The sequence below is a fragment of the Amblyomma mixtum genome, chromosome 4 (genome assembly GCF_055824585.1).
Source record: "Amblyomma mixtum isolate Tamu chromosome 4, ASM5582458v1, whole genome shotgun sequence".
Lineage (NCBI taxonomy): Eukaryota > Metazoa > Arthropoda > Arachnida > Ixodida > Ixodidae > Amblyomma > Amblyomma mixtum.
The window spans coordinates 35,576,814-35,589,486 of record NC_143015.1 but is presented as its reverse complement, the minus strand read 5'-3'; the positions used below and the strand labels follow the sequence as shown (position 1 = coordinate 35,589,486).

General features: G+C 41.2%; 1 protein-coding gene across 10 annotated transcripts in view; it reads right to left on the bottom strand.

Moving 5' to 3' along the window:
- LOC149346120 (uncharacterized) overlaps nucleotides 1-12,414 on the bottom strand; it is a 52,994-nt gene extending 40,580 nt beyond the window's left edge. For 2 of the 10 annotated variants that reach the window (XM_089586345.1, XM_089586336.1), the window contains exons 1-2: nucleotides 12,035-12,412; nucleotides 11,258-11,303 (exon numbers count right to left, since the gene is read on the bottom strand). The gene's annotated coding sequence lies outside the window, so the exon portion shown is untranslated. Of the gene's footprint in view, nucleotides 1-11,257; nucleotides 11,304-12,034 lie in introns of all 10 variants that reach the window. The other 8 variants (XM_089586342.1, XM_089586339.1, XM_089586346.1 and 5 more) reach the window with 5 other exon arrangements.
- Nucleotides 12,415-12,673: the final 259 nt, after the last annotated feature.

Sequence of the window (12,673 nt, the reverse complement as noted above, 5' to 3'; positions counted from 1 at the left end):
CACAGAAAAGGTATTATGCAAAACTTTCTGAAGTAAACAGCAGCCAGCCAAACAAGTGTCGGTGCTCATTTTCAGAGTCCTTTCAATGCTCCTGTTATGAGGAAGCCCACTAACTTTGCATGCATCTTCTACTGCTGTGCCTGTATCAAAGGATGAACAGCACGATAAACACTGCCACTATAGTGGGAGCAATGTATAGGAGGACTCTCAGGATACCAATGATGGCAGGGGGTCACCTTTATTTTGGCCATGGTAGAACAGATGCAGTAACTTGCAGACAGTGGCTATTTAAGAGGGCTAGAAGGTGGCATTTCTGGAGTGCACCCATGCCAATAAACAGCCTCACAGTAAAGGTGTTCCTGCATCACAGTCGGCTGCTGAAGTGTCGAGAAGCTTGATTTCTGCATATTTCCAACCAGTGTGTCGCCGTTTAGTGACTGCAACGAATATGACCGCTGCTTCAAACTACATTTCTGGTCATGTACCGCTCTAGTGTCAAAAAGAGGTGGCACCTTGCTCATTTTAAAAGTTCACTCGCACTTGACAAGGAAATGTGAGAACCAGTCAGAAAGGCAAAGTAGCAAGCAGTACGGCACTTGATGTAAATGATAGGATTTCAAGTCAACGTAATGTGCCCAGCAGTCTGTACCACATCTCCATTTGAAGGGACACAGCTTTCAGCAAAATTTACTTTATTTCTAGCAGTATGAGGATCCATAGCGCACAAAATTGAAGGGACACAACACTTCGAATGAGACTAGAGCTTGTGTTGTGTCGCTTCAATTTTGTGCGCTATGGATCCTCATGTTGACTACCCACTAGCCCGAACCCTGACCCTTCTAGCTGTATCTACATGAATTTTTTTTTAGCAATTTAAAAATAATTTTACTCATCAAATGTCACTGTTTTATGTGCAGAAAATTATTTTCTGATATATATTTTTCCTAAATCTTATGAAAAGGCTGCAAAGCTAAGAAAATGTGGCAGAAGGCTAGTTCAGCATTCATTGCTCTTGCAGGATGAAGTCATGTAATTTTTTTTTGTTTTGCAAAGGTCAAATTTTTGTTTTGAATTTTTGAGATTCAGTGTTTGTTGACATATTCAAGTTAGAAGACAATTTCATACACGAAGTTTAAAATTTTTAAATGTGAAAAACAAAGGTTGCCTAGACCTGCCGCTGTGGTCCTAGGAGTGCAACAAAACAAGTGCTCAAAAAAGATAAAACTGTTGTGAAGAAGTATGCTCCAGGAGGCAGTATCTAGGCAGAAAACCTTAACAGAGAAAATTGCCCGTTTCTTGAATGTTTCGTCACAATTCACAGCCGCCGAGGTTCACGAAACAATTTTTTTACAGTACTTCCCAGTTTATTTCAAAAATAAAATTTGGGGACAGGAGGGTCATTCCACGCGAAAGGAGATGCGCCAAATTTTTGACATTGTAGATTTGGCTGAGGAAATTCATGCCAGTTAAGACCAGTCCCAACAGAAGTGTAGAGACCTTTCGAAGAAAAAAAAATTTTCTCCAAATATCATGCTCCAAAGTGTAAGAAATCCCCTTCATGTGGGCATTTTGTGAAAATTATTGTTCAGGAGCCGTTCTGCCGGCAAAGTTTCTCTCCGCATGTAGTCTGGTATTGAGATGCCCTGTCATGCCTCAAAAAATAAACCGTGGATGATGCCATTTTGGTTTCAAATGGAAGTGCTTAACATGGTTTAAAATGGAAGTGAAGATTTCCGCATTTTTTGAACTAAACTTGGAGTCTAAATTTAAGCAAACTTTTTTGCAGTTTTGCCTGAAACCTTGAAATAGCACTGTTTGCATTAAAGTTGAACCTTGCATTGTTCTGTAATTTAATTACAAGTATATCGATTTCTCCGAAAACGGCCACATTGTGGACCAGAAAGCTCTAAGTGGGCAACTGTGCTAGACACAAAAAAAAATCCAAATGGTCAACCCATTCAATTAGTTTCACATATAAAAAAAACTAGAAAAGTATTTTTTGTTGGTGAGAAATAAATTTTTAAAAAGGAGTTGCAGAATGTGGCGCCAGCATCTGTTATGGTACGATAAAACACTGCTTTTATTTCCAGCCTCGCTAAACTCTAGTAGCTGCCATTAGCATTTGGACATACTGTGAGAAGCCACTGCACTGTTTCAGTTATCTTTAAAGAATATGTTTGGGCAGAATACTCATGGTATACAGGGTGTGCCATGTTATTCCCTATAGATGACCTAAACGCAGGATTTAAAAAGCCAGTCTGAACGGGTTAGATGGATAAGCATTTATTATTTACATTTGACTTGACTGAGGCATCAGCCTGTCAGATTATTCAACTTCCAAAGCTGTGGTGTATAGCGAATACATGCAATGTTTAATAGACCATTTGTATTGAATTAAACAGGATGCGCTGTATATACACAAAATATGAAGGGGAGATTGCATAGTACAACAAAAAAAAAAAAAAGGATTATAACATCATGTAGGTCTGTTCTGTGAATACTGAAAATTTTTAAATACCGAATCCAATATCCTGGTATTTTATTTGGTGAATGAATGAAACAGCGTATGTTTAAAATTATTTGGAATGAACTGAATCTGTCCTCAAGTTTGCTAATCATAAGCAAGTTCGAATAGAGCACGTCAAGCAGAACCTGCTCTGGCATTGCACAACTTGTTGTAGCTATCCGTCTGTGCAGAAAGGAGGGTCCAGCACCACGGCATAGTTAATTCGTGAGACGGCATTCATAATGCTCATATATCGCCTTCAAGATTGTGCGATGCTGCAGGGTTGAACCTGGTTTAGCAAACACTGCCGTTTTGCCCAGTCTCTGAGGTCATGGCCTAAACTGTCGTTCCTCTCATCAACCGAGATATTGCATTAGTTTGTATGCTGTCATCATCGGTAGCAAAAGGTAAATGCCCTATGCAAATTTCCTAAAGATCATAGTGGTAACATACAGACTTCGTGTTGCATGTCCCCTGGAGGACGTCGGTGCTGCGTCTTTCGATTGCTACAGCTGCAATTTCATGACTTATAGCGTAGCCGTTGGTGATTCCTTGTTTCACTTAAACATTTGTTTTGCACTAATATTCGTATAAGTCTGCACAAGCAACTTCAAAGCTGCAAATAATCGCACATATATTCAATTCATATTTCATTCGGTCCTTTCACTGTTTGATTCCTGTTCGATTTGGTTTTTAACTACATTATTCATGTTTTATTCGCAAAGCTGGCCTGCTTGTATTAGATTCAATTTCAAAATAACGCTGTTCGCACGCCCCTAATGCTGGATTTCCCAAACAAGTTTGCAAATTGGGCTCTTGTACACCTATTACATACGCTGGAAGAGGTGCAGACAGTACTCTGCAGTGCAGAATTTTCAAATATCATTCAGTTTCGGAAGACTGAATAGAGGCTGATACAGGGGCAAAGAACGGCGTCCCTCATAGCCTGAGTTGCTTTGGGGCGTTAAACCGCAATAAACCAAACAGAGGCAAAGAACAAACTCATAGCAAGTTCAGCATGTGTACCATTGACTGCTTATTCTTTTGTCTTCTGCGGTAAGTCAGCTGAGTATGCTCAAAAACAAAAATGCACCAACTTGCCGAACTTTCACTTGTAACTGTAATATATCCGAGAAATTAAAAATGTGTAATGACAGGCATAGTCCCTTGACCTCCGCAGACTGCCACTAGTGACAATTTCGGTGCACTCAACAAAAGCTCTTTTCAGCTCATAATCGGAGCATCAGGAACAATTCAATAAGTGAGTTGCTGAAAGACTGCCAAACAAAAAATACTGCTAGCTGCTTTCTATGCAAGGGTGTGCGTTAGCAATTTTTCAAAACCGAATCAAATACGGAAGTAAAGCTGGAAAGTGGATAGAATATGAATAGGATAACTTTACAAATATTCACTGTTTCACCACTTGAACGAATATTTGTATGAAACAAGTATGATGTAAAACAGTGAAGCGAAAGTGGTGGCATTGTAGCACGCTGCTATGCTATAATTTATCAATTTTTAGCTACAGCTGTCAAAAAACAGCAGTGGTGACCTCAGCTAGGGACTATGCAGCACTAAGAATATAAACTCTGACTATCATGTCCAATGTGTAGAAAAAATTACATTTGCTATTGATTGCACTATGCTCTGCAAGACCTTCATGCGCGTGCGACTTGTATATATGTTATTATGTTAATCTGTAAATAGATTAGTTGCCAGTGTACCTCTCCCCTGTCCTTTCTACTTTCCCCTCACCTCTTTCAATTCCTTTCTACACACTGCCTGCTATCCTTTATTTCAGCTGCCCCAGCTCAGATGCTTCCAGCAGCAATGGCAGATGCCAGGGCGAGCAAAAATCTTTTTCCTTCCATTTACCATGTTTAATAAAACTACTTACTATTGATTGCAACAGCAAATACACCAACGCCCTGCATCGATACACATGAGAGGCAAGAAATACCTATAAGTATGGCCTCAGAGATCAGGGCCATTTGGTAAACCTGCCAGAACACTGTTGCGTCGCCCAATCTTGGGGGCCATGAGTGAGCATTGTGAATCCCACCACACAAATGGATGCCGTCACGAAACTGAAGCCTCTATCTCATGCAGACCAGTACCAGCAAAATGCTGTGTGTTGTAGAGAACGCTGTTTTTAAAACGGTCATCAAAGAAAACTATGAAAACTATGGTGTGCCTGATTCAAGCTTCATGCCCATTATACAGAAACTATTTGAGAACAAAAGAGCATATTCGAACCATTTCACATAATTTTGAATGTGTACTATTGAAGGCGTTCAGAGTATTGAATAACATGATGATTCGCTATAACAATTTTTTAAACGTTTGCTCACCCATAGTTTCATGGCATAGCATCACCATCATTTCATCTAGCTACAGGCTTGGGCAGTATTGAAGATACATATATCTTCTATACTATTTTATGTATCGGTATTAGGTATCGCTTGCCAAGAATGAAAGAATCAGAGTATCCGTATCAAAAACATATATTTACTATACCGTGCATTTTAAAGATACAGTGAATGAAGGCACATTAATGAAGGCAGTGATAGCATAGCAGTAGAGCATCTGCCTCACGTGCAAGATGACCGGGTTCGAATTTCGGTGTTACGCAATTCTCCACCGGGTTAAAACAAAAAACCATGTCGATCGAATTGCACAACCAGGCCTGGTTGTGAAATTCGATCAACATGTTTTTTTGTTTTAACCCGGTGGAGAATTGCGTAACCGGTGACCAGAACCGACAACGCACTCCCTCACCAGAACAGGATTTGGCCGCGTTTGAGTTAATGGCATGATCGTAATATTGACATTTTTTCACGCAAGTCGAAGAGTTTCAAAATGAGTGATTGTGTCTTGTTTGTTTCCTTTTAACTCATCCTGAGGCATCTTTTGACACCACTCACTGTTAACCCTAGCCTTTCCATAAAAACACCATCAATTACTTCCTTTTCTAGGTCGTCACTAGTCTCCTCGCTTAGCTTTTTTATACTGTAAATGACCAGGTTATTTCTGCTGCCTGTTTCTTAAACAGAGGTTCCTAACTGTACTGAGCCGCTCCCGAAGTTCCAATATTGCCGATTCTATGTCTTTTACCTTCGTGGCTAAGACATTTAGGCTCTACAGCAGTTTCTCAATACCATCAATTACGAATGCTCAGTTAAATTGGAAAGTTTGTTCTCAATTATGTTTTCAGATGCCTGCAAGCCCTACATTGTCAAATTAATCTTGCTCTGGCCTTCTAGCAATTCCAATAGCATTTGTTTTTCAGTCGGGCCAGGATTTGCTTCAACATCGCTACAATGTCACGGATCCCCCGAGAACACTCGGGCCGAAAGAATGGACTAGGCGAAAGGTGTACCCCCACAGACGCACATTTAATACACCCTACATGACACAAACACTAGCACACAAAACTAATACAAAACACAAAGACTACCAATACACACGACCCGGGAACACCCAGTCAGCAACTAGCGTTCGGCGTTCGTGCTCATGGTTTGGTGCTGATGAAGCGTTGCATGGGTCCAGTCAGGGGCATCTAGGTAGCCGACGTCGAGGTGGCATTCGAAGTGCTCAGGCTGGCGTCGCCTCTTTAAAGGAGGCATTCAGACGACTGGATTGGGAACAGTTGGGGATAAGAGTCAATGGAGAATGACTTAATGATCTGCGATTCACTGATGATATTGCCTTGCTAAGTCACTCAAGAGATGAATTGTACATCATCAATGACTTACCTAAAATATAACACGCAGAAAACCAAAGTAATGTTGAACTGTCTCTCAAGGGAACAGCAGTTCGCAGTTGGTAGCAGATGCTAGAATTGGTAGGGCAATATGTCTACTTAGGGCTGTAGTGACCACTGATCTGTATTATGGCAGGGAAATAACTAGAAGGAAAAGATTGGGGTGGAGCACATATGACAGGTTCTCTCAGATAATGAATGGCAGTTTACCAATATCCCTCAAGAGAAAAGTATACAACAGCTGTATCTTGCCGTTACTCACCTATGGGGCAGAAACGTGGAGGCTCACAAAAAGGGTTCAGCTTAAGTTAAGGACAACGCAGCGAGCTATGGAAAGGAAAATGATAGGTGTAATGGAGGTGGGCAGAGTGGGTGAGGGAACAAATGTGAGTTAATGACATCTTAGTCGAAATGAAGAAGAAGGAATGGGCTTGGGCATGTAAGGAATGGGCATGTAATGTGAAGGCGACATAACCGCTGGTCCTTAATGGTAACGGAGTGGATCCCAAGAGAAGGCAAGCATAGCAGGAGGCGGCGGAAAGTTAGGTGGGCAAATGAGATTAAGAAGTTTACGGGGATAAAGAAGCTGCAGCTGACGAGGGACACTTAATTGGAGAGACATGGGAGAGGCCTTTGCCTTGCATTACACACAGTCAGGCTGATGATGATAATCATGCAGAAGATAGACGGCGTGCTCATATACTTTTGTCGGCATTCTTGGCGATATGAAAGCCTCAGTTACCTTCCTTTCAGTGTTACCTCTTGCCTTTGCAAAGAACACTGTGTTTTCAAGGACAGGGCAGCAGCCATGCTTCTTGCACTTACTACAGTGCATTGCCAAATGGGCATACTCGCACATGGTAGGCGAATCTCAGCCTGCATTCCAATGTGTGTCCCCTTTGAAAACATCCCTTTCAGCGATACCTGATTGGCCAAAATGCCAGAAGCAGATGTGCATTCACTTCCGCCATTTGGGCCAATCAGTTGTCACCGAATGGAATTTTGAAAAAAGATGATGCGCAAAACAGACAACACAGGAGAAAGACAGGCGAAACACGCGCAACTTTGCAACTGTTTATCCACTTAAGCGAGTGAATAAAAGGCAAGAGCAGGCTTCAGCAAGCTGGCTATCCTACTTTGCTGATAAGCTCAGTTGCCGAAGCATTACTGAAAAAGGTGAAAAAGTAAGTGCAATAACAGTGCAAAAAACGATGTTACCAAACAGAAACTTGTGATAATTGCTTATATTCATAAGATGGCACACAATCTGAAACATGTTGAGAGAAAGTTTAATGTTCCTGTAGTTTTTTCCACCCGCAAGAAGCTGTTCTCCTTTTGTGGCAAAATGGATCCCAACAAACTGAAAAAAGCAGAATGCCAGAAAAAGCATGTGATGCCGCTTGTAAAATGTGCAGTGGGCATAGTTTATCAGATCCCGCCAACGTGTGGGAAATCTTACATTGGCCAAACGGGCTGATGTATTAATTAATGATTGCCTTGCTGACCATAATCGCGCGTTAAAGAAAGGCTCGGGTACTCTTTTACCACGTAATTGTAAAGCCTGCGGGGAAAAAGAGAAAAAATTTCAGGCGAAGCTGAAGGAAACAAAAATTCTACGCAGGGGCAAAGACACCACAGCCCATGTAAGCACGCCCTGTCTTACAATTTACAAAAAAGAAGGTGTCTTTTTAGATATGTGCCGAGACACATTTTTTTCCTTGAGCCTTTTGTTATCTTTTTGTTTCTACTTGTGCGCATGTGTGGGTCCCTCTCTGGTTTTGCCTATATATTCACTCGCTCCCTAGGTGAATAAACAGTTGCACTTGTTTCGTCTGTCTTCCTCCTGCATTGTCTGTTTTGCACGTCTGTTTTCAAAACCATGCACCAACTAGCCCCCCCAGCATGTATTACTGAATGGGATGTTTTTGAATGAGCCGCAAGTTGGAATACAGGTCCTCGTTGATGGCCATGAGGCATATTGTGTTTGCTGATGTCTTTTTTTTTAACTCTTTCAGCTATTAATCTTTTGGTCAACCTTGGGTACACCTCAGCAAGCTTACGAGAAGAGGTCTAAAATTTTTGGCCTTTAGCTGATGGAACGAAAGACAAGGGTTGTACCAAAAGAGTGTATTCATGCAAACATTTTCAACGTATTTGCCACTGATGTCAGTGCGTTTTTTCTTGTAACAGATTTATTTTTCCTAATATGCTTTGAAATCATTCCTTTGTGACTTTTGCAATTCACTGTTCCCAGTGGCAGTGGTCTCATTTGTGGAAATAAACAGTGGTCCTAGATGAATCTTCACTCCAAAGATGCTGTTGTAGCTCGAAAAGTCGATAGGTGGGCCTGAGACCACAGTGAAAATGGTACAGTATCTTTGTTCATTTTTGTTCTTTCAAGAATGCCGCTGTTGTCTTTGTACCATCTCCACTTTTTTCTCATATTTATAGTCAGTATGTGTATTTGGAAAAGCACCATGAAGCAGTTATGGTTCAAAAACGACGTAGAAACACCACTGTAAGCTTGACAAGACAGAACATTCATGTATTGCCAAAGTTCACAAAAATTGGACCTCGTTGCATAAATGGCATCAAAAACAGGCTTACTCGTTACCTGCCTGCAACTTTCTTGACGTTGTGGGAAACGTAATGCAGGTAATGCACAGAACACACTTGCTTCCTCTCTTCCTTGCTCTTCAAATGGTGTGTGTGTGTGTGTAGTTCTCATTTCTCCTCCTTCCTTCCTCCTTGCTTTTTCACGCAGTTTTTTTTAAAAGGAATATATAGCCACTAAATATTTTCTTGCATGTTTTCTTGTTTGAAACGATGCCTTAAGATATTAGTATATATGGATCACCCCGTGTATGCCAGGACTGCTAAATAATTTACAATCGAATTTCATCTTGGTGCTCTTTCGGTTCCAGTGGCTGGGAGATGGGATGGTTGTGACATCAAAGGTCTGCGTATGCCACATGCGGCATAAAAAAAAACTGCAATATAATTGCTCCTTCTTTGTTTCCATTAAGTGCAATGCTAAAACCAGCCTGTCTCAAGAGCGATAGTGACTACAAATGAAGAAGCAGTGACCTATATTGACCTTTGATGTCATAGTGATCGTCTGGCTGTGTAAACTGTTCAAAAACAGCACAAGAAAATAAATTGAATTTCAAATTATTTAGCAGTTGTAGCTAAATACCATGTGGTGATCCATGTATTCTAATATTGTGTGCTTCACTACAGAGAAAACAACATGCAACTAAAACTAGGTGTCATTTCCAAAAGTGAGTGACAGTATGACATTCACTGCGACCTCCCTTTATCCTTGTTTAACCATGTTAGGACCTTGTTCATAATTCATCAACCTTTTCATGCAGTTCAGATGATAGTAACTGCATGAAGCTTATCTATGTAATAAGGTACACTACCTGTGCAATATATGACACAACTCGGATTGGCACCTACAAAATGTGCCATCTTCTGTCAGGAGCATGTTTGCAATTCGTAACAGTGGGAGAAAGCTAAGCTGGTAGCACAAGCGGCCACTTCAGTGAGAATGAAGCAATTAATGACCTCATTGACACCGCGCCTGGCCTCTTCTTTTTTTTTAAATGCATATAATTTCGTGTATGTAGAATTGCTAGCAAAATTAGCAGAGCTCAAAATGGGACTAAGAGCCTTTGCAAGTTTGTCCAGTGTTACACTATGTGTATGACCCTTTTAATTGTTGAGGACTGGAAGTGATTTCCTCACTAAATTCCCTTGAGATATAGTTTCATGCATCTACATTTCGAGCAATCTATCCCGAGTCAACATACACTGCAGCTGGGTGCAACACTAATGAGGTGTATACTTCAGTGTTTGCCATTCAGCAACTTTGTACACCACAGCTGTCTGGAATATGAAATTGCACACACGAAAGCTCTGTTTTTAGATGGACAAGCTTATTATTAATCATTACACAACCTCACTTACACAGCTTTAGACTGGATATCTAAAAGCAATCTTTGTACAACGTGCAGTTATGAGCAGGTTTTATTGCTCTCTCAATGCATAGCAATCGTGAACTTCATGTTAACAGTAAATTATTTAAAGAGAAAGTGCACTTTTTAAAGTAATTTTAAAGAAAGCTGCATAACTACACACAACTTAAGCTTCAGTTATCACTGGACAACCAACTGATCTTAAAAGGGAAGCCGCCGCTATGGCTCATTGGTTATGGTGCTCGGCTTCTGACCCGAAAGACGCCAGTTGGATCTTGGCAGTGGCAGTCGCATTTCGATGGTGGTGAAATGCTACAGACCCATGTTCTGTGTGATGTCAGTGCACTTAAAGGAACCCCAGGTAGTCAATATTATCTGGAACCCTCTATTACAGCATCCCTCACAGCTTAAGTCGCTTTGGGACGTTAAACCCCATAAATCAGACAAAAATTAAAAGGACACTGAGGATAAATTAAAGTTGACCTGCTTTTCGACAGACTATGATATTTTAATGACAAAGGAACTGCTCTCGCCAAAAACTAAGCTTTAATAAGATGAAAAACACCAAAAGTCGAACTACAGGTGTTGTCATCACCAGCTGATTTTGCAAGTAAACTGCGTGCGTAAGCACCAAATTTTTGGGTGTGGATTGCAAAGGCTATGCAACACTGCCATTCACTTCAAAACAGCGGTAACCCGACCTCCTCAGTTCGGATATCATGAGTGTGACCATAGAGTATAAAGGAGGCTATGGTGTGACTCATGGGGCGGGAAAATTTTTAAATTCAAATTCCTCAGCCATAATTAGCGTTTGCCGGACAAACTTCAGCATATCAAAAAAAAAAAAACTCGAAAATACCAGAAGATTCTAAAACATTTGCATGACTGAACAAGATGAAAATAGCCCAAGTTGTGGGAAGTGGACAATAGTGGCTTCACCCCAACAACACACCAGCACACAAAGCTGCCTGTGTGTGAACCAAAAACAGCATTACCTAGAATATTTACCTCTACCATTCACATCACCTTGTTTTTCACAACTTCTTTCTGTTCCCTGAAAGAAGAAAGTCCACAGGGTAAACTATTCTGTGGTCGTGGAAGAGGTAGAGAGAAAAAAAGGTGCAGCCACTGAAAGACCCCACTTCTCGCAAGAATTTCTGGACTGGTTCAAAAAAGTGAAAAACAAATTTCACAGCAGAGCATTGGATCAAATGGGCGTTACCTTGAAGGAGATTAAATGTGGGGCACCGCAAACTAATTACACAATTTTTTTTTATACCAAATCTCTCCTTTTAAAACAAAATGTTTAGTTCATTTCGGCCATATATTTGTTCACAGTATAAAGGACGATTTTGTGACAGAGGTGACAAGATGCACAACAAAAGAAGCACTAAAAAAAAACACATCTCTATATGCGGCTCACAAAGTCATAATTTCACACATTTGTAAAATCATGCGTAAAGTTCGTAAAGTTAGTCATGTATTTCATGCAGTCACCGTGGTGAAAAATGCTACTTATTCAAGTCCGAGTTCCTCAACTATAACAACTGCTGTACAATGTTGAGCAAGTGGAAAAATAGATGTGAGAGTAAACTGTTACACTTGAAGAGAGAAATATAAAATGAATATGGTTTTATTTTCCTGCATTAAACATCCCAAGCGGCAGACATCGTTGCTTCTCAAATGGCGTGTAAAATTACTCACCGGCATAAAATAGATTACCTGCGTTATCGAAAAGCACGACAAGCTGCCATCGAAAAGCATGAAAGCGAATAAATTACTCACCTTGAATTAAGCTTGTCCAAACGGCACTGTGATGGTCACCGCAAGCGGCAGACATCGTTGCTTCCGAACTGGTGGGCATCGATACGCCCTAAGCTTGCCCAGACGGCACACATCGTCGCTCCTGATAATCACCGCCTCACCGGCGTTAAATAAATTTACCTGCGTTGTCGAAAAGCTGGACAACTTGTTATCCTAAAGGCACGAAAACCGGAAGGCGGCAGGGCGCCGCCATTTGCATTTACCAGCGTCGCATTTTCTTGCCTGAGTTGTCGTAGCAACAGCTGCTACGCGCGCGCGTTGGCGTAGGCAACATTGGCGTGTTCATAGTTGTCATGGCAACAGGTCTTCCGCGCGCGCGTTGGTGTGGGCAACATTGCGTTTGTCTGTAGCGGCTAGCAAACGGAAACACGCTGCCGGGTGCGCTGTGCTGACAGCAGCCCGGATAGCCACGTGCTGTTGATCTGTCGTTGTTATGTGGGCTGTTTTGCAGTGTTTGCAGTATTAGAGTGCTTTTTTTAAGCTTTGATTATTGCCACGTCTTGAAAAACATCCGCTCTCAGTTGCTTGCACGCGACCTTGGAAAGAAAGGAGAGGTTTCGTCATCTCACTTGAAGAAACTACGAGATGTAAAAAAAGATA